Here is a 20,152-nt window from a genome sequence, read left to right as displayed (position 1 = left end):
GTGGGTCTGGAGATGATGTGCTCAGCAGCAGTACAGTTCCTCGACACTGCAACTGCAGCATAGTAGATCATCATCATACTGTAGCTGACACTGCAGGAGCAACGACAAAAACACTGTCTTACTATCAACTACAAACACAGTCTCTCTTTTTTATACAATTCTTTCCCAAGCATAGGTTAAGCTGTGTTGTTTTTTTTTTACGGTTAAAATGAGTGTGGAGCCGTGGTGAACATCAGTTTAAGCCTTTCATGTAGCAATCATCTTAAGCTAACGTTAAGTAGCTGCTTTTGTCAAAGACGAGGAGCTACACAAGCTAAACTTTGGAAAAGCCTCGCAGGTCGTTTGAAAACACTTACCGCTAATTTGTAGACATTTCTAGATTCTTCCAAGACTCTCATAAACACCAGTACAATAAATATTAAGAGTGTTACACAATAAAGACGGTTTAAACTGGTTTATCAAGTTGCACATTTACAAATGTAACTTAAACACACATCGTAGCAGGAAGTATCGTCTGGCTTCCCTTGTAGAGGCGCCACTGAAAGGGAATAATGTATTATTCGGTTAATTTATATCTATATATATATTTTCTGTAAAATATTTATAAGTTTATATTACTTTTAATTTATAATTTCATATACATTTTCTGCACATTACTGGTAACAAGGAGATATGTCACATGCGGCCTCCATGTTTATTTAGTTTAAGGCCGGAAGAAGAAACAGTTAGTTTTGTTGCAGGTAAAAGTATTTTTTGTTCCAGATGTTTAAAGACCTTAAGAATCAGGAGAAAACAATGGTGAGTGTTGTCCTAAATCCTGTTAGGTTTTTGACAAGTTTGCCTATTTATCTTGTATTAAAAAACGGATGGCATAGCAACGTAAAGGTAATCTGTGCACAATCCAGGGCTAAGTCTGGGTACAGGCTCTGGAGTGATAACTAACTGATTGCTGCTCAGTGGAAAAGCCGAAGCAAGACCCCTTAGCTACTACTCTAACCGGTGCTCAACACCATGCAGCCAGTCGATCAACGCTGAGACTCACTGTCAGGTGTCTGAGATTTGAAGCCATGCGCCTTTCAAACCTTGTGGGGGCTCACTATTGAATTATCAGAAACTGATGGTGTGGACACAATCTTCAGGGTTTATGCTGAAGCAGCAGATCGAGCCAGTAGTTTACCGGGAAATGAAGTAGGCCAGGATGCAGACTGTGTCAGTGGGGTGCAGTAGTGTTTCTTACAACTAAAAACTGCAAACTCATTGAATGTACAGCATCAAACAAACCACACAAACACATTAGATTCAGCTACAGAGGTGCCTTGAACAACCTTAGAGGATTTTCTAGTACCATTGTCGTAGTAGGACAGAGAATCCTCTGTGTGGCCCTCTGTCAGCAGAGGCAGGTGTTTCCAGTATAGTGCTGACTATAGGCCTGAGCTGCAAAGGCCTAGATATACTGCTCCATCTCCTGGGCTGTATTTTTAGTAACACAACATGAGAGGACACAGAGAGATTAAGCCAACTGGGCTGTATCAATAAGAATGTTGGCATAGAAACATCTGACTAATATTGTTATCTATATCTTTTTCCAAACACGAAAACTAAAAGTAGACTTTGTGCTTACTTACTGTGCATCTGAAGAGGTTATAGAGAGTTGATTCTTCAAGCACTTTCTCCAGCAGATGGCACTTGTTTTTTGCCTAATTGTAGGTTAATATTTACCCGTCAGGGGCAAAGCGGGGGCGAGATGTGTGTGGAGGGTTTGTCTGTAAGTGCCTTTGATTATGTGTTCAGTAGCTCAAAGTGTAAGGTAGGCACGACTGTTTTCTTATAAGCAAATAAAGACTTCTAAACAGAGAGCTGAAGTCTTAGTTGGATCAGAGCTACCATCGTTGTAGATTTAGGTGATTTCAACATCCAATGCCGGTGCTGTTTCTGAGCCTCTGAGTGTCACAGCAGATATATCAACAAAGAATGAAATATTTCACTTGTTGATATATCTATTTAGAGTTGTTCGCCCATTCATCTTTCTCTCTATTACTATCGTTAAGGTTTGTCTGCATCCCTTTTCAATTAACCTAACATTGTGAAATCCATTTGCCACTCAGTCTACATAAAGGGAATAAGTACATATCCACTGTCGTTTCAAACTAAGTGGTGGTAATGGAGCTGTTTTGATGTATGAGTAAGGTCAACACATCCTTGAAACAGACCACATGGTTTTATGTGGAAGCCAGATGCCATGAAGGCAGTGTTTCTGTGTGTCTTAATGGTAGTGCATGGCATTGTCATTACATGGTTTAGAGCATCTCTTCCCTTTGGAGGCATCCACATGCCAGAAGCTGTCACTTCACAAGGCTGTGGATAAGATAAAACACCAAGAGATGTTGCATTCTGATGCAAATAAACAAACTAGGTCAAAGTTTCACTTTTTTAGTGTACGTATAGCAGTTTCCCATCATGTTAAGTTTACATGTGCACTTTTAGCCTTTTAATTTCACTGTGCTATTATAGTCACTGACCAGTTCATATTATTTTAGCTGTATCACTGTTTTCCAGCAAAATCCCTGTTTTATCTATGGTAGGTGGTCCAAATGACGTTGCAGGCCAACCCTCACTCTCATGTCCCAGCTTGGGTACATGTGTCTCAGTGAACATATATCATTAAGTCAATTAAATAATGAACTAGCTGACTGGAAGGCGCTGGAGATACACTCTGCAAATGACCACAGTTGTCATCTTTTAAAACTTTCGAGAACGTCATCGAGTGGATCATATAGTTACAGTGAATGACAGGGGACTAATGAGGGCATTTGGTGGTGAACATTAGAGGAAAAAGTTATGTCACAAACTGCCATATGTAATCAAGGCAGACGATGGGCTGATGGGCTGCTCACAGATATTTCTTTGGGCCTTGTAGTTTCGTAAAGCGTCGAATGCTGTAAATATGGAAGACGGACGTTGTAGCCAGGTTGCTGAAAGAGCAGAATTGCATTGGATGTGTGGAGTCAGTAGGTGGCTTCCTCAGAGTAGCACAGCAGCGGGCCATTGACAGCAGAGTGACAGTACAGGTCACAGAACACCCAGCCATCCACGTGAGGATGGTTCATAGCATATCAAGTGAAACTCAACTCTATTGTGTGTGACAGAGCCAGGAGGCCGAACCGAAGCTTCAGCACTGTAATGCTTTTGCTTTCGTTTGCTCCATGGGCATACTGGAACTTTAACCTAAATCTCTAGCTTGACCTCCCACTCCTGAATCTGTGACCCGAGATAATTTATCTTAGTCTCTGGCATGGCAAACCATACTGACTATTGGACGACTATAACCTTGTACTGGTGCTAAAAAGTGAGAGCTCTGAAAATTAAAATGTTTAGATTTAGGGCACATAAACCATAATAAAAATAAATCAATTGATCTAAATTTATTGTGTCTCATAAAATCATAAAAACTGTGAATAAGAAGAGACATAAATAAACAAAAGGCACTTGTTTGGACAATGGCAACAATGTTCTTTTAGAGACTTGTTGACACAGTCTGCAGCTATATGGCTATAAACTGAAGTTGACAGGTTCATGACTAGGCTGTTAATACCCTTTTTAAAGAACGACTTTGTCAGCACGTTGACTGACCCTTTGATAAGGTGCCTGTCCATGTATCTAGATGCTGTTTTCTGTCATATCAAGTTTGAGTTTTTCAGCGTAAAATGTTCTTTTTATTTGCTGAGCCGAGACTTCCATGGTGTAATCTGAAATTACATTAATAACTCAGATTATGCTGCTGGTGTCTTTCTCTATCTACTTCTCACCTCAGAGCAAGTGCAACATACCTCAGATTCAGCTTCTTCCAAAATCATGCCCGTTCGTTCGATATTTTTATGCGGTTTAACGATGCTTGATTCATTTGTGTAACATACCCACGCTAGTTTAATTTGTGGTAACAAAGAAACGGCAGTGTAATTAAAGGGGATGGGTGAGATTCAAACAAGAACTCCTACAATTAGAATAACAGCAGGGTTGGCTAAAAATATCTGCCTCCAACCACCATGGCATGTTGCTAGGTTTCATACAAAAACATTGCAGTAAGTTTGTAAAGGGCTGAACTGCAGTAGCTTTTCTGATGATACACATGGGTTTAGCAGGCCCTGGCATATCACAGCAAATATAAAAAAAAAACAAATAAAAAAACAGGCTTTACAGTTGACAAGCTCAGCAAATGCTCACACATTTACGAGGGCCATTCTAGAGACAGTGCTTCTTTAAACTACGTGTCACATCGATGAACCTTTTTTGTTTCTAAAAATAGCTGAGAGCGCACACATCCTCACAGTGTAGCCGAGTGTAGAAAGAGAGGATAATTAGTATAAAGCCAAATTATTTAGAACCTTGAGGTTGTCAGTGATTGTTTTTCTCAGAAATGCTGTGATTCCTGTCATGCTTTTGGGATGATTTGGAAAGAGAGATTCAGTTATGTGTAGCTGCAGTGGGTATGTCACATGTCAACCACAAACATTGTTTCACTTTCATCTTTTTGGGCGTGACAAGTGGCATCATCAGTTTCCACAGTGAATTAATTTGGGTTGTCTCTTGTCCTGCTCTAGAGAAAGATGATCTGCAGGGGTGATGAGATTAGAGTTCCTGGCTCCCATTCTACCTTCCTCTGAGAGATAATCAAGTTTACATACAAATCAGCACAGACGAGACGGCAAATGTATATACAATGTATGTACAGAAAGATAGGAAAGAGAGCAAGAGCAGAAAGAGGGATTTAGAAGGGTAGAAATAATGTCTGTAGAAAGTAGCTCTGAATTAACACGAAGCATCTCCCAGGATGCTCATGGTACTTCCCAAATGCTCATGTTTGCAGCAGTGAGAGGAATGATGGGACATGTGGTCCTGGCTGGGTGCCTCCAAGGGTGACTGTGACCACTGGATCTGCAGGTGGATGGTTTTGCTGCTCTCTTTTCCCTCAAGGTTAAGCCTGATTGGAGTTCACCTGAAGGCCAGAAATGCTCACATGTTCTCTTTCAGCTTCTAGGATAGATAATAACTTTGGTTTGTATGATACTCTGATGTTCAACATTTATAATCAGTTACAGGTTTATTAGTGTAGCTGTGCATGCATAAATTCAAACTGATGCAGTGTATATCGATATGTCTTTCATCATACATCTTAACCTTTTGAAAACATACATCACTGAGTCACGCTTTAAGTGCAATATTGCCTTTATGTTCTACATGTTTTCAGCACTTAACTATAAATAGTATTATTAGATATTTTTATATCAATACAGTGTTTCCTCTAGGATTCTTTTTAGCAGTGGGGGCAGGCCTGTCCGAACAACCCCCCCCCTGTCACAAACTCATCTGAAGATGAAGCAATGAATAATAGCGTTATGATTCGGAAACAGAGCATTTAGCAGCAGGGGTAACAAACGTTTCGGACTTGTGGCCTTCGTGCGTGTGTGAAGCCTAATTCATTAAAACCTAAACTAACATAACTATTTACTTTAACATCATTCCATCTGTGACTACATCTATAGACTATTTCCAATTTGTATTATATTAGTGACTCACTTACCGTTTTAATGTTTCCAGATGTTTGATATCAGGACGTTGTGCTGAGAACTGACAAGTTGAACGTTGTCCAATTAAAACGGACCCATCGCAGTGACGTTTTTGGTGGAGCTGTTAGTTTATTAGTCGACTTGGAAGAAAGCGAACGTTTTGACAATAAGCTACATCAACACAACAGTATGTGGAGTTAAACTGGACAGCCCCAATAACCTCTGAATAGTTCTACGGGGGTACATTATGTCGGCAGGATCATTTAAAAGGCAACCGGGACTACATTGTGCGTCCGCCCCATTTCTGATACCGTGGAGGCAGAAATTTAACAGCGGCGGGCTGCCGCTCCAAAATCAACATAGCGGAAACACTGCAACAATGGCAAATTACTTCATCAATGTGAAAGTGTCGCTTGTAGTGATCAAACACACCATTAATTATAACCTATCCGACCCTACCGGTCCTCTCAGCTCTAGCGTCTGTGTCTTTCGGTTCATTGCTTTGATCGGCCCACAACTTAACTGTAGTGGTTCATTCTCACCGCTCTCATTAGCATCATTTCGCATCACAGCAGTTTTTTCAGTGAGAAAGTTCTAGAAACACACTGTACACTACTTGCTCAGCACCAAAGAGCAGACAAAGTACGCAACTAGCTGGTGAACATAGAGGAGCATTTAGCAGAGAGATATTCCCGTCAAGAGTTGGTAGAGACCAAACCAGAGCTAAAGGGAGAGTGAATATTGGGCCTACATTTTCCAAACACATGACTCCCAATTAATTCTACTGTTGCTCAAGTTTGCATTATCAAGTAACAAAGTTAATATCTCCGTGTTGTGTTTCCAGCTTGTTGCTGCTTCCCACAAGTGTCCAAAAAAACCTGTGAATGCATGCTTAAAGCAAAATTATTACGTATAATTATGTCAAAATAATTGCGATTGGCGCCCCCATTTTCCACATATAAATCATTGCCGACAGCTGTACATGTGCATTTAATATGATTACATTACTTATGATCTAAAACTAGTGAGTCTGGTCTGCAATTTTAAACCTAAACTGTCTGGTTTGTGTCAGCTCATGGGGTTAGTAGCATTGGCTTGGATTTTAGAAAATAACAGTGAAATTGTTAGTTTTTCCAAATGGGAGCAACGCACTGAGGAGGTATTAGTGTTCCTAGCTAATGGTGCAAGAAGGCCACCTTCACTTTAACTTGCACTTAGTAGATTGAAGACATTAGCGATAATATTGTCATTTTGAATAAACTGTGGTCGCCCTGGTAACTGATTTAAAAGGTTATATCTTTGTTTGGTAGACCATCTAATGCATCTTTCCCTTCCCAAAAAAATGTAATGCTAAATAGATGACATTTCTGTTTTGCTCAAAATGTTGGTGTACAACAACACTCTCAATTTTATATAAGTAGGTGTTATAAAGCGCGTTGAATACCTGACATATTTGTTGCAACCTTGTTAAAGGCCAAACAAATATCCTATAAATGGCGAATGTGAGTAAGGAGCGACGATTAGTTAACTGCCTTGTGATTTGACTCATAGATACAGTTTGCTACCTGTGGTGTGAAAGGTTGCTGTGAGGAACATCATGTGGTTGAATGAGAATTAGTGTGAATGATGCTGATTTAGCAAAATTAGACAGCTTTGTGAGGACGTGTTTTATATGTTTTCTTTTAGGAAGCTGTGTACATGCCCTATACAAAGCATAATCAAAGGAGTCACACTGTAAAACGTACTCCTTTCTCTTCCTTTCCCTTCCTTTCCACACTTCCTGTCGGCAGCTTTGTTTCTGTGGCGGTTTTGAGTTATGTTTGACACAGAGGGTTGGAATTGCCCATTTGTGGATGGGAGCTGGCATGGTGATGTCAGATTTGAAGAAATAATTTCAGGGAGTGTAATAAATTGTTACTCAGTTGTCAGTTTTATGAACTTTCCTGTACTCCATCATTTTGAGTCATTTAAGGTCAGTGAAATTTCTAGTTAGGCTATGAGTGATATGTTGACCATAGTCCTTAAATATGTCACTAAGATCAATGTGTAATATCAAAGGCACCAGAAATTACAGTAAAACAACTTTGAGTGCATTTTTAGGACGATATGACATATGAGTGGATTCAGGGTTTAAAGCAATGAATACAATCCAGGAAGTCCAGGTTAAGTAACAGATACACAAACTTTAGAAGGCTTCTCAAACAGCAAAACTAAACTGTAGAAATATGGCATTCATATCCAGGAATGTGCGCTTGCATTTATTTGACTGGCTACAGCAAACTGATGCATGCTGTGCCTAATTGCTAAGCCATGATTGGAAAATCACTGCTTGGAGGAGGGGTTTAGCAAACACTCAATTACTTGTATTGCACACACATGCCCAAACAGACATGCCTTCTGATAATTTACTTACTAGACCTTAAACTGATGCGTGTAATATTTGTGAACATGTGTTGCTTTTGTCAATAACCAACTAATCTTAAAATTGAACACACAGGTGTCAAGTTTTTTTATTACCATATAAAATTAATTTCAAGAGCTTCCTGATTTTATTTGACCTCAGTAGTTTATAACTGGCTTTTCTGAGGACGTGCCTAATTTTAAAACCCAGGAGTACTGGGAAATTGAGGTACATCTCAAAATAGTCATCACAGAAGGATATAGCCAGTGTGTTTCCCCACTTGGTTTTATGCCCTGGGTCTTATGGAGGCTTCATAAATCATATTGTAATTTGGCTCATCCTCTGCCCTTAATAGTAGAAGCTGTGTGACATACTGTATCTTCACCACTTCTGTGAGTGAAGGTGTGGCCTTGTGTCTGTGTGTGTGTGTGTGTGTGTGTGTGTGTGTGTGTGTGTGTGTGTGTTTGTGGAGCAGGGGTGTAACACAACTCTAAGCAGGTTCTCTGTAACTTCCAGGATTCCCAGAGGATTGGACACACTGCTGTGTAGCTGCTGCTGCTTTTCCTGGAGCTGCTGAGTTCCTGTGTGGGGCTGATGCACTGCACTCTGATGCACAACAAAGTGACAAAGTGATGAGGAAGAGAGATGAAGAGCAAGAGAGACTAATGCAGTTAGACTAGTGAGGTTATTGATTTATGGGACCATAAGTTTGAACAGTTGTACACAGCTGTACTGCAGAGTTGACACCGACACATGCATCTTTTGAAGTTTATCATCATTACCAAAAAAAAAGCATGGTGAGGTGTCATAAAGGCCTCAGTGTACAATTCATGTTAACACTGTGATAGCAGATGAAAGCATTTTAATGGGTGTGTGGAGGGCTTTTGTCTCTAGAGAGCTTTTGTCTCGGGGTTCAGTGTATGAAACGATTACTGTGACAGTCCAGTGTAATGTAGTCAGCCTTGTCAACTACAGGTAACATTTTTTCAACACTAGCAATGATTTGATGCCACTGCAACCAGTTTTTTCTGTATTCATAAAGTAATGGAACATTGTGAAGGTTTCGACTTCTAATAGCAAGTGTGGTAGGTCATGGTGATTTGTCTTCCCCAGAAACCCTAGAAACATGCTTTTTCTTTTTAATGGTTTTCCCGGTGAAGACATTAAATAGTTGTGACTAAGTGTCCATTAGAAAAGGTTTGTCTTTTAATAGTGAGGATGTACAGTAATTGTTAAAAAGAGAAAAAAGAAGGAATAAATTATGGTCTTTATGTAATGATATCCCATTTCCTGTTATTTGTGGCAGTTTATGCATTCACTATAAAAAGCCAAACCTCAGAAACTTAACACAGCAGGTGGCAAGCTTTCCTCTGTGTTTGAGATCAGTGACTCACCTACAAGAGTGTAGTCCTTAGGAAATGTAGCGAGAACCGGTCTTAAATTGGTACCACTTCCTGACTCCCGCGCAGTTTTTGCTGCTATATTTCTGTTGTGTTTATAGTGCTAATAGTTCTGTTGTGCAATAATCTTGTTTATTTAGGTTTACCTTATTTGGAATGAAACTTTAACAAAATGTGCAAGATTTTATTCTATTATTACTACTATTCACCTAATTGTAATTTTTTTTGTTTGTATTGATACCTGAGCTGTTGTTCTCCCTGTCCTCCCTGTGAAGTCGCACTGCTCCACTGCTGTAGCACTTCCGCTTCACTCAGTGGCAACCCCATTCGCCCTGTGGTAACAACTTAACTCCTAAATAATCCTCTCACCCACTGACATTTCCTCTCTTGATTGAAAGCTGACATGATTATAGTCTAGATGTATTTAAAGGGAGTATTTACCTCCCATTGACAGAAACCCTGTAATTTCAGCCATTAAAGTCAACATAACACCATCTGAGAAGCTGCAAAGGTATGAATGTCTGTACGAGGGGCCTTAAGTGGTCACCATAAGTCGAATGCTGTTCTATTTTGACAAGGTACATTCATGAAAAATACCCAGGTTTTCTATATAGAGCAGGTTTACATAGATTCATTTTCACCCTGATTTCATGTCCTAAAGAGGATATAGAAAGAAGAAAGGGGAAAGTCAAAGTAGTTAGCAAAGCTAATTATGAGCTTTTTATGTGTACATGGGGTCAGTGGACGTCATTTGCACACGTGATGTGAGCTGTAACTTGCTTAAATCAGAAGATAAAAAAGTATTTCAACCTGGATTTGAATGACTTTTTTTTTGAGGATGGAATCATAAACAGTCTACTGAGAACATGATGCACAGCAGGTACACAGGATGAGGACAGTTGGCAGTCTTCATGCTTGACAGAAATACAAAGTAAAAGAAGTGGAAAAAATGCAGATGAGCAGATGAGATGAAATGAATGCAATAAAAAAACCAAACGTACTGTAGAACCTGAACCTGACAAACCATTGAAGTGGATTATGGACACCAATAATGGCAAAAATACATCAGGGGAAATGGTAAAACAATGAATGAATTGGCATATATATATATATATGTCAATAGAGCCTGTTAATATTGTACCTGAGCTGGGTTTAAGGGCTGACAGCGTATTACCAGTAATGCAGTATGATGCAGTCACATTAGCATGTTGCTGTGCTGCATGGCGAGATGGTTGGGTCAAGTTCCCTGTGGCTCTGATGACAGGAATGTAACGTCTTTAACCTTTATCAAACACACCAGACTGAACATACTGGTGTGTTTGTGTTATTGAGCCTCAGTACGTGTTACTACAAATCCTACAGCCAGAGGCACGCTGCTGAAGTGATGGCTTGCTGCTATTCTGTTTTAGAGCAGTGAGGACCGGTGGAGGGAAACACAAAGCAGGGTCATCTGGCACTGTTTCTTTCCTGTGCTGGAAGTACATTTTAATGATTTGATTATGATTGATTGCTGATGTGATTTCATGACTCACTGTTGGCCTGTAACTCATTTATTACTGTTGTCCATCATCTGACTGTGTTCCCTCCTGATGGGGGGAAAAGCTGAGCAGGAGGCTTTCTCTGTCTCTCTCCCTCTCTCTATGATTTACCTGTTGAACGTAAAGGTAATGGTGAGAACTATACAAGAAAAGCGATAAATAAAAAATAGAGCGAGGAGTCAGATTCTGAAGGAGCTTAGTATGTGTTGTTCTGCTGGTTTTCCCTCAGGCTGTGACCTGCTCTGACATACTGTATTTTGCTGCTTCCATAGCAATGTCAGTGTTTTTCCCCAAGTAAATATTGAATTTAGTTTTGGTTTGGGAGTGTTTTGAGTTCTCGGTATTTATGTTTTGTTTTGGTCGAGAACTGGGCTCTTATTTATTTTTATAGGCTGCAGTGTTGCTCCTTCTTCACCTCTTATTGTTGGCTCTCTGGGTTGCCAGGTTAGTCTCCACGGTCAGGTAGTGGTCACTCAGTCTTTTTAGTATCTTTCCCCTTTGGCTATAAATTGGTATCTCAAGATTTCAGAAGTCTCTGCTGAGTCTTTCTACTGTAGGGTCGCCATGTTCAGAACAACTGAAACCCTGCATGACAAAAACACATCTCCTCATTCATCTGAGTCTGTCTGTCGACACAGAAAGGGTCTCCTGAGTCGACCCTGGCTCATCTTTTGCCGGTGCGTAAAGTGACGTCATCCAACCAGGTGCTGTGTTGTTTCTATCAAGTGATTAAAAGCGTGCATTTCTGGTAGTTTACTACAGTATTTCTGCTGTTTACCTTGCAGTCATTGTAATGACAGATAAAAGCAGTAAAATCCTTCCTCATAATATTATAAACCACTGTTGAGTGTTCTGGTGTCTCACAGTGTATGGACTGAAACTGGTCTTCCTGGCATTGAATTTATTGTCTCACTGGTACCTGAAACAACAGGACTGTTTTCAGTCCGAATGCCCACTCAGAGGAGCTGTGTCTGACCAGCTCCTGTCAGCACACAGCTTTTTAACAGTTGGTTTTGACTGGCTTTGTTTAACTGTTCACAGACACATACAAAGTCCTCTTGGTTTTTTGATTGATGTGATTGATTCATGTTATTTGTTGAATGTCTCAGAAGAAACCCATTCAGTATTCTTGTGTTTCCCACACAGACACATGCACATTGTCTGCCTCGGTCTGTCTCTATCACTCCTCTCCCTCGGTACAGGGGTCTGTTCTGTGCAGTGCTGGAGGTTGTGTGGTGGCTACGGTATGCTGTGTAGATTTTTGCTGCAGTGCAGCAGGCAGTATTGTGCTGCTGCTGCCTCTGTCTTCCCCCTGCTCTCTCTCTGTCTCTCTCCCTCTCTCTCTTTCTCTGTATGCATTCATTTTTGTGTACATTGTTTTGGAGCAGTGGAACACTTCCAAACAGTTTTGCTGTTAAAAAAAAAAAAAAAAAAGAAAAGAAAAAAAATGACATTAGCCCCAGAGCTTTTGTCTCATTCATCACACCCGGCAAGCCCAACACTTTATTGCCTTTCTTTTTTTTTTGTCCTGGGCACTTACATAGCTTTGTCAACATTTTTTATGATGACCTTTTGGAAGTTCTCATTTTCCTACTTGTTTTCACCTCTCACACATCCCTGTCTTGAAGTTCAATTCCCACCGTTTTCGGCTGCTTCCCCTGTGGATGTTGTCCTTTATTCAGACAGAGAGAGGGAGAGAGATGATGGGGTGGGCAGTGACTAAGTAACCTGTTTGTGGTGGTGAGTGCTCGGCTCTCTCTGCGCGGAAAGGCCAGTTGTATTCAGTTATACACACTAGGCTAGAGACGGTGAAGCACTCAGGTACAGTGTGTCAGAGCCCAGACAGATGCAGCACCAGGGGACAGAGTGGAAGCCGAAACACTTCTGTACAAACAACATGTAGCTAAACCAGCCGCACAATATTTCTTTTCCCAGAGACCTTTTTTTGTTTGGGGACTTAGATGCAAGTCTTACTTGCTGTCGCATGCCATTCGGACATTATGTAAGTTGCCATTTGACCAACACCGTTTAGCCATGACATGACAGCACTTGACATTTCTCATAGGTTACCTCCAGCCAGCTGAGAAAGTGTCAGTGCTATCTATGGGATATGGTTATCTGCATGTTGGAAGGTTCTGGTTGGGAGATGTTGCCTGGGTTTTCACAAGTGGGTGACAGGCGAGGTATGTGTGTGTGTATGTGTGAGAAGGTGGCCATGCTCGTGTGATTGGGTTAAAAAGGTTGTGTCAGGCTATATGGGGCACCTGTGAAAATCTGAGCGGCGGTACAAAGGATATGTTTATTCGACATTATATTAAAGGTGTCGTCAAAGTTCACTGAGACAAATCAAGCTTGATCCTGTGTTGGCTTTTGCAGCCAGATATGGAAGTAAAATCTTTTGCTAAGATTGTGGAGCGGCGTGTACGCAAGGCACTAAATTCAGAAGCAGAGCATGGTGAGTCCCAGCAGAGAGCTTGGCGAGCTATTGGATAAAACTCTTGACATACTTATTCAATTATAACACCTGTCGCCCATTTTAAAATGATCCAACTGTATAGATTTCATGCCAGTAGACAGATTAAATATACATGGACCTTCCACTATGTTTGTTCATCAGATCACTTAATTGACTCACAGCGTGAGTGTGATTGACATGAATATAAAAGAGGCAGATGATGTGAACTTAGTATGAGCAGGGAAGAAAGTCTTATCAATGCAGTCTGCTCCACACCAATAAAACTAATCACTGCATTGCAGATGATCAAACCTGAAGGTCACACTTTGTGGTGTGTGTGTGTGTGTGTGTGTGTGTGTGTGTGTGCGCGTGTGAGAGAGAGTATGTTTGCATGTCTATGTGTGTGTGGATCACTCTCCCAATTTTATGCAGCAGCATGCCAAAGAGGATGAGGTAATTTCATTATGTATGCAATGCTTCTGGAGTTTATTTCGTATTATTTGTCCTGAATAAAATATGAAGCTTTTTTCGAGGCCAAGTGGATTGAAGCATTTGGTTAAGGTCTACAATGACACCAAACTCTTCTCAGAGAAAGAAATAAGTTACATTCCTGTGAAGTACAGTCTGAAGTACGTACGGTCTGTCAGCTCTGCCCTCACATGTTTAGCAGGGATTGACAGAACATGCACATAAGAGACACCCACAGACCCTGAGCTCTGAAAACCAGACAGTCCAACACAGTTCACATTCAGTTCTGCAGTCAGACCACAATAGTAATTACTATTTGATCATTTTGATGAGTTGCTAATCAAGTCACTTTGACAGACCTGCTTTTATAGCAACAGAGTCACGATCCACCGGTTCCAAGGCTAAACATCACGGCTGTCCTTTGTGATGCTCTCAATCTCTTCTCATACTACTCTTTATGCTTTCTGGTAGCAGAGTTATGTAACGGCTCAAAACCAATGTTGAAATACATCACAGGAATGTATTAAAGTGTACTGTATTTAAAACAGAGACAGAATAACCTAATGTGATTTAAAGACAGATGGAAAGACAGTGGAAAGTGGGAAGTTTATCACCCAATATGTCCAAAATCTTTCCATCAATATAGTCTTGCAGCCTTGCAAGTGTTAAATAAGCTGAAAGAAGCAAAGAAATAGAAGAACGTGGGTTAGATAGACAAGGTGGTTGAGCACCTGTGGGTTAGGCCACTATAGCATGAATGTATAATCCTTATTTGTGTGTCTTCTGCGCTAGTGTTTGCAGGGCACACTTCTCCTTATTGCATATGCATTTAACAGAGAATTATGCAGATAATAGGTGGAGATATGTTAATGGAGGTTGTGTATTCTGTTGGACTTACTAAGGTCATGCAATTTGTGATGGTCAGTTTTGCATGGTAATTTTTCCACCTTCCAAGATCAAGTGTAAAAATAGTTCAGACTGGATTTGCACAAAGCCATGAAGGACGTAGTGGTAGAGAAATGAAACGTGAACTATCCTGTATTCCACAGAAACCTCAATGACAGCAAAAGAAAGACTGTTTCCTGTACGAGAGAGAGATGCTCTGTACTAGCTAACTGAAAATGAACTTAAATAACAAAATTGTTATTAGAAAGGAAACTGCAATGACTGTCAACACAATATTTTATTATTCTTCAACAGCCAACAAACAAGACGCCGTGTTGTGTTCTTGTCCTCCAAATTAAACAACAAAATTGGCTGCTCTGCTTCAGCTTTAATTGATTTATGGAGTTTCCTGATGGTAATGTAGCCATAGCTACTTTAGCCGCTAACTGTTGCTGCTGCTGTTAGCTGGTTAGCTGTGCTGCTAACTTAGCCATCCTATTAGGTGACTCTGGCCAGACTGGCAGCTCCGAGCACCAGGGCTGTGTTGGTGTTAAACGTTACATCTCGAGTACAGGAGCTTTGGACCGCTGCGAATGCCGGTGCCTCAAGCTCCCCGTCTCTTAGCGTCAGTTAGCTGTTAGCTACTAGCCATAAGTAAAGCTATATGGAAATCTGTGAAATTTCGTAAATCCCTGAGAGTTGAGGCACAGAAGTCGTAGGATGTGAGGAAAAAACCTGAAAATATGTAACCATCCTCCACAAGTGAAAGAGCACTTTCTGCAAGACATACAAAAACTTAAAGGGTGAGTCCCGATACTGAGCAGAGCAGCTGACTACTTACTGAGCGCCTGTACTTTGTGAGCGTGCTCAGCCAAGCTCTGGATGTAGTAGATAACTATATAAAGAAATCCGTGACAAGCTGACGCTGGCTAGTCATGTACAATTGTAAAAGACGTTGGAAACTTTGCCTTCAGGGCAGTCTGAAGTCTGAGCTGTTCTCACAGGAATTACTTTCACATACATTTCCCTTGTTATGTGACACTTTGGCCTTGTTTGATAGCAAAATTCAACATTGTAGGCCTACATTAAGACAGAAACTAAAGAAAAGGATGATGGGTCCCCCCCCAATGTTTGGGCCAATTAATTACTTTGTTAGGTTCAGGGAGGGATCTCTGTCTTTTTTGTGTTTTATAAAAATTTGCTCGGCGCCATTTTTCTAATAAATCTTGTCCAGAGTGCTTTTGTGGGAAACTCCTCTGTGTAATGGATGTTTTTCTCTGCTGCATCATTAAGGGTTTACATGGTGCTTTAATGATGGTCCCTGAGCATGTACCAACCTCCCCATGCGAGGACGGTTTTGCAGCGTGAATGTGGGATTGCGTTATAACGCTGTATGTACAGCACAGTGAGACAGAGAGAAAAAGAAAGGCCTGGCCAAGGTGTTTTACAGTGACTTGCTCAGGCAATAACCAAGGACCCAGGCTGAAGCTGTGTATACGTGAAATTCTTTTACCCTTTTTGCTGAGTAATTATACTTTGTGATAAACTCTCAGACCTATGCTTACAGAAGTATGTTGCTCATTTTCTTCTTCACTCCTTCCATTCCCCTAGGCTCCATTAAAGGATCTGATTGACACAGTACTATTACATTGTGTTACATGATAAATTTATGATTCATGACCAGTGTGACCAATTTCTGACTGATCAGCTGTATTGATTTTCAAAAATCTTCGGGAAAAGAGGCTGCCTTGAACAATATGGAATTGCAGCAGTGACCATGAACGCAGGGGAGGAAAGGCGAACAGTATGTGATTATATAAATAAAAAAATAAAAACAAAATCTTAGTGAAGTTCATTAAAACCCTCATGGAGCACAAATACAACATATACTGTTTTTGTTTCTTACTTTGAGTCTCTCAACGTGAAGGAAATATTCACGACTTGATGCTTAATTGGCATCCAAATTATGTTTTCTTTCTGCTTTGTTTTCATTTATACAAGAACCATCTTCAGAGATGTTTGCCACCGATGACCACATGGAGTTTAAACTGCAGTAAATAGTGTCTCTATGCTGCAGGAAACACAACAAATCCATGTTTTACAATTTCCTTGTAATGTGTCAGTAAAAAACAGACAAAAATGAAACATTTTATCCGTGCCTTTCTTGCCCTGAGCTGATCCTCTCAGGCATCGCTTCTTTTCCCAGCAGTTTATTACAGCCATTGAGCTCCGCCAATCAAATGTATATAGTTAGGCTGTTAGACGGTTAAGGTTCAGAGGGAAGTTTGACTAAGTGAATTTCTTCGCAAACATGAGATGAAGCATGACCTGGAAGGCTTAATGCAGGGATATTAAATTCCATTAGGATGTGCGTAGCTATGCATAAGTCAAGAAGTTTGATAGAATCTCATTTCTTTGTTCATTAAATTGATTAATTGAGATGTTTATACCATACCTTTTTTTTACCATGTGAATGATAACATAAGTTATAGTATGAGACATTAAAAACATCGTCCATAAGTTTGTAAGAGTCTGAATAAGTAAGCAGGATAGTAAAATCCTCAAAAACGGAACTGTCCCTGTGTTCTACCATTATTGTTAGTGATAGTCAATATAGTTACCGATTCATCATCTCATTGAGAATGTGTATATCTGGTGTTGGGAATGTTTATGGTGTAACGAAACCATCCATCCCTCTTAGTATTTTCCCCATTATACACACTGTAATTGAAACTTTGTGGTTTGTTTCAGAATCTCCTAAGTACTGAGGGATATAGAATATAGCATTACAGTGCTGACCTAATTATCTGACCTCCGCCATGCTATTCGTCTTTGTCATATAACCTCATCACTATTTCCAAGGAAATCAATAGAGAAGCAACCATCTAAGCACTCAAAGTGGGGAATATATATACACTAGATAGATTCTACACTAGATGTACTGATTTGTAAGATAAAGTTACCTCATATTGAATATTTCATTCACAGAATAGTGTACAAACCACTGAGGGTAAAATCGAAATGAAAGAATAATAACATCTACTGTAAGTTAACTAGTGCTTTTAAGTGTGAATTAACATTGAGTGTGTAGTTAAATTTAGAAAGAGAGTGGTGGACTGGTAAGAGATAGGTGTTAAGCTTTCCCAGTAGAGCGAGCGGAGGCAGATTTTTTTGGAGGCAGTCCAGAGAGGAAAAGGTGAAGAGTGACTCTCTCCTGCTGCTGAGAATCACATGACAGGTTGACCGAAAGCAGAGTCTTTGTTAACGATCAATGAAGCAAAGAGTCAAATTCTTGTCAGAGGTCACTACCCTGCTGGTGGTGTGAAGCTAAGAACTGTGTTTAAGCCCTGCTATTGATGCAGTTCTGGGCAAATGTGGCTATCACCTTTATGCTGTTTAAACCCTTTCATAATAAAGTGGAGAGTCCTCGTAAATCACTGGCGTAAAAACGGTGATGCATCCACGGCGGAGAGGAGCCATTGCTTGTGAAATGTCATAGAATACGAATGGCTCTGCGCGTAAATGAATGTTGTCACAGGATGGTTTCTTGGAGTTCTCTGAGCTGACAAATCTCTGTGCTCAAGATAATAATTGCTTTGCAGCGCTTCGCTTTGCATGACATGACACAGTATGGTCATCTGTCATTAATCATCCTTTTTAAAACACACCAACAGGAGTTAAATCCACGTTTATAGTTGATCTAAATTGGTCAGGGCTGAATGCAAGTCAGCCACTGCTGGGCTTTGAAGAGAATTTTGTCTTACTGTAGTACAGTTAACGGAGGTCAGCGCACCCACAGTTTGGAGAAGCAGACAGGGATTCTGCCACGGAAACAGAGCAATGCACTTCTGTATGATGGGGGGAAAACGTTTGCAGAAAAACATTTTAGCAACATGAAAAAGGCCAACCTAAAAAAGTAAAATAAAATATCAGTTTAAGTGTATGCTGTGGCACTAACCATAGAACCCAACATAGGGTTGGGTATTGTTAGGGTTTTTGCCGATGCTTGACATGGGGTCACACAAGCAGTTGAGCACGGTGCATCTCTCTGCATTTAGCTGTGCCCAGTGCATTCCATGCTTCCCCCCTTCACAAGTAATTGTTTTTAAACATTTGTGGTATGTCCCGCCTGTTGTTGGAATCTTTTTGAGTTAAATACAGCTTAACATTAGACCTGTTTTGTTATATTTCGGCATTGTAATCATGTTTACGGTAGCTTCTAACTCATCTAGTGGTAGGCAACCTTCTGCCTGAGCCATATAGAGAGAGAGTAGTCATAATGTTTACTAGTGATGGTAAGTGTGGTGATGCCTCTGTTGCCTGTAATGTCCAACCCAGAGAGCAACTATTTCATTAGAGAGCTTTGGCACCAAAACGAGGCTCAGACATCAGTGCTGTGATTCAGTCCGGTAGATATTGTCTTATAGGTTTTGGTACCCAACTCTAATTCCTACACATAAGTTTGGGTCAGAGTTACAGCAGCACAGGCCAGAAAAACACAAGCATGCACCATCTTTGAAATTTTAGAACATGAAGTTGGATTTCAGTCTGATCTTGTAACTTTCTGTCCCAAACAGCTGATCAGTGGCGTAATATAGTACAATTCAACATTTTGGAAAACTAGCTCATTTGTTGATCTGTTTATGTGTCCAGCCATTACTTCTGTTTACTGCCTCACAGGAGAGGTTTCTGTATTGGTTTGGTGCTTATCTCATGTAATTCTGTGTCATTTTGTGGTTTGGGAAGGAAGCATTTGATCTGCAGTTGCATACTTTAGTCTCTAAATGGTGAGACTGCAGGATTAACCTGTGAGGGCAGTCTCATGAGCGGGTCAAACCCCGGTGTTCAGTTGAGCGTGTCATGCGTGGGTGTTCTGTGTAGGTATATAATTAACAACATTTCATGGAAACGTGATCCAGATAATATGGTTTTGGCACCATGGATTTTTGAGTTTGAGTTAAGTGTGTTCCTTGACTTTAATGTGCTTTATACTTGTTTTTGTGCACTGGTATGTTTTATTGGCAGCTTGTTTTCTCTAACCAACTCCTGTGATTGATTGATCTGATTGCGGCATCTGTCTCCCCAGAGCGTTCAGCATGTTCATTGTTCACTTGTCTTTCTGTTGCTATAAAACTTCAAGGAGCAGGGCTGTTGGGGCTGTCTACGCATTTGCTTTACGCTACATATTACCAGTGCAAATGTCAACAGACACAGACACACTGTAGATGAAGTCAAACATTACACTAAGTTTCTCTTGGTTTCCAGTCCGTGTGTGTAAGCTCTGATATGGTGTGTATTTGCAGTTGACTGTAGCATCAGGTATTTGAATGCTACCTTGAGATGATTCTTTGCCTTTTTAAGCCAACAGTCTAATCCTCTGCAGCCTCCGCGGTGGCCTCCTTATCTCCCTCTTATCTGTTTGTGGTGCACTTTATTTCCTT

At 40.5% G+C, this 20,152-nt stretch overlaps 1 protein-coding gene across 1 annotated transcript in view; it reads left to right on the top strand.

The window, feature by feature from the left end:
• The window catches only part of fgf14 (fibroblast growth factor 14), a 101,280-nt gene that overhangs the window by 1,948 nt on the left and 79,180 nt on the right, over positions 1-20,152 (top strand). The window lies entirely within an intron of this gene.

The sequence above is a fragment of the Dicentrarchus labrax genome, unplaced genomic scaffold (assembly GCF_905237075.1).
Source record: "Dicentrarchus labrax unplaced genomic scaffold, dlabrax2021, whole genome shotgun sequence".
Classification (NCBI taxonomy): Eukaryota; Metazoa; Chordata; class Actinopteri; family Moronidae; genus Dicentrarchus; species Dicentrarchus labrax.
The sequence above is the reverse complement of the archived record's forward strand: the minus strand, read 5'-3'. Positions and strand labels throughout refer to the sequence as shown.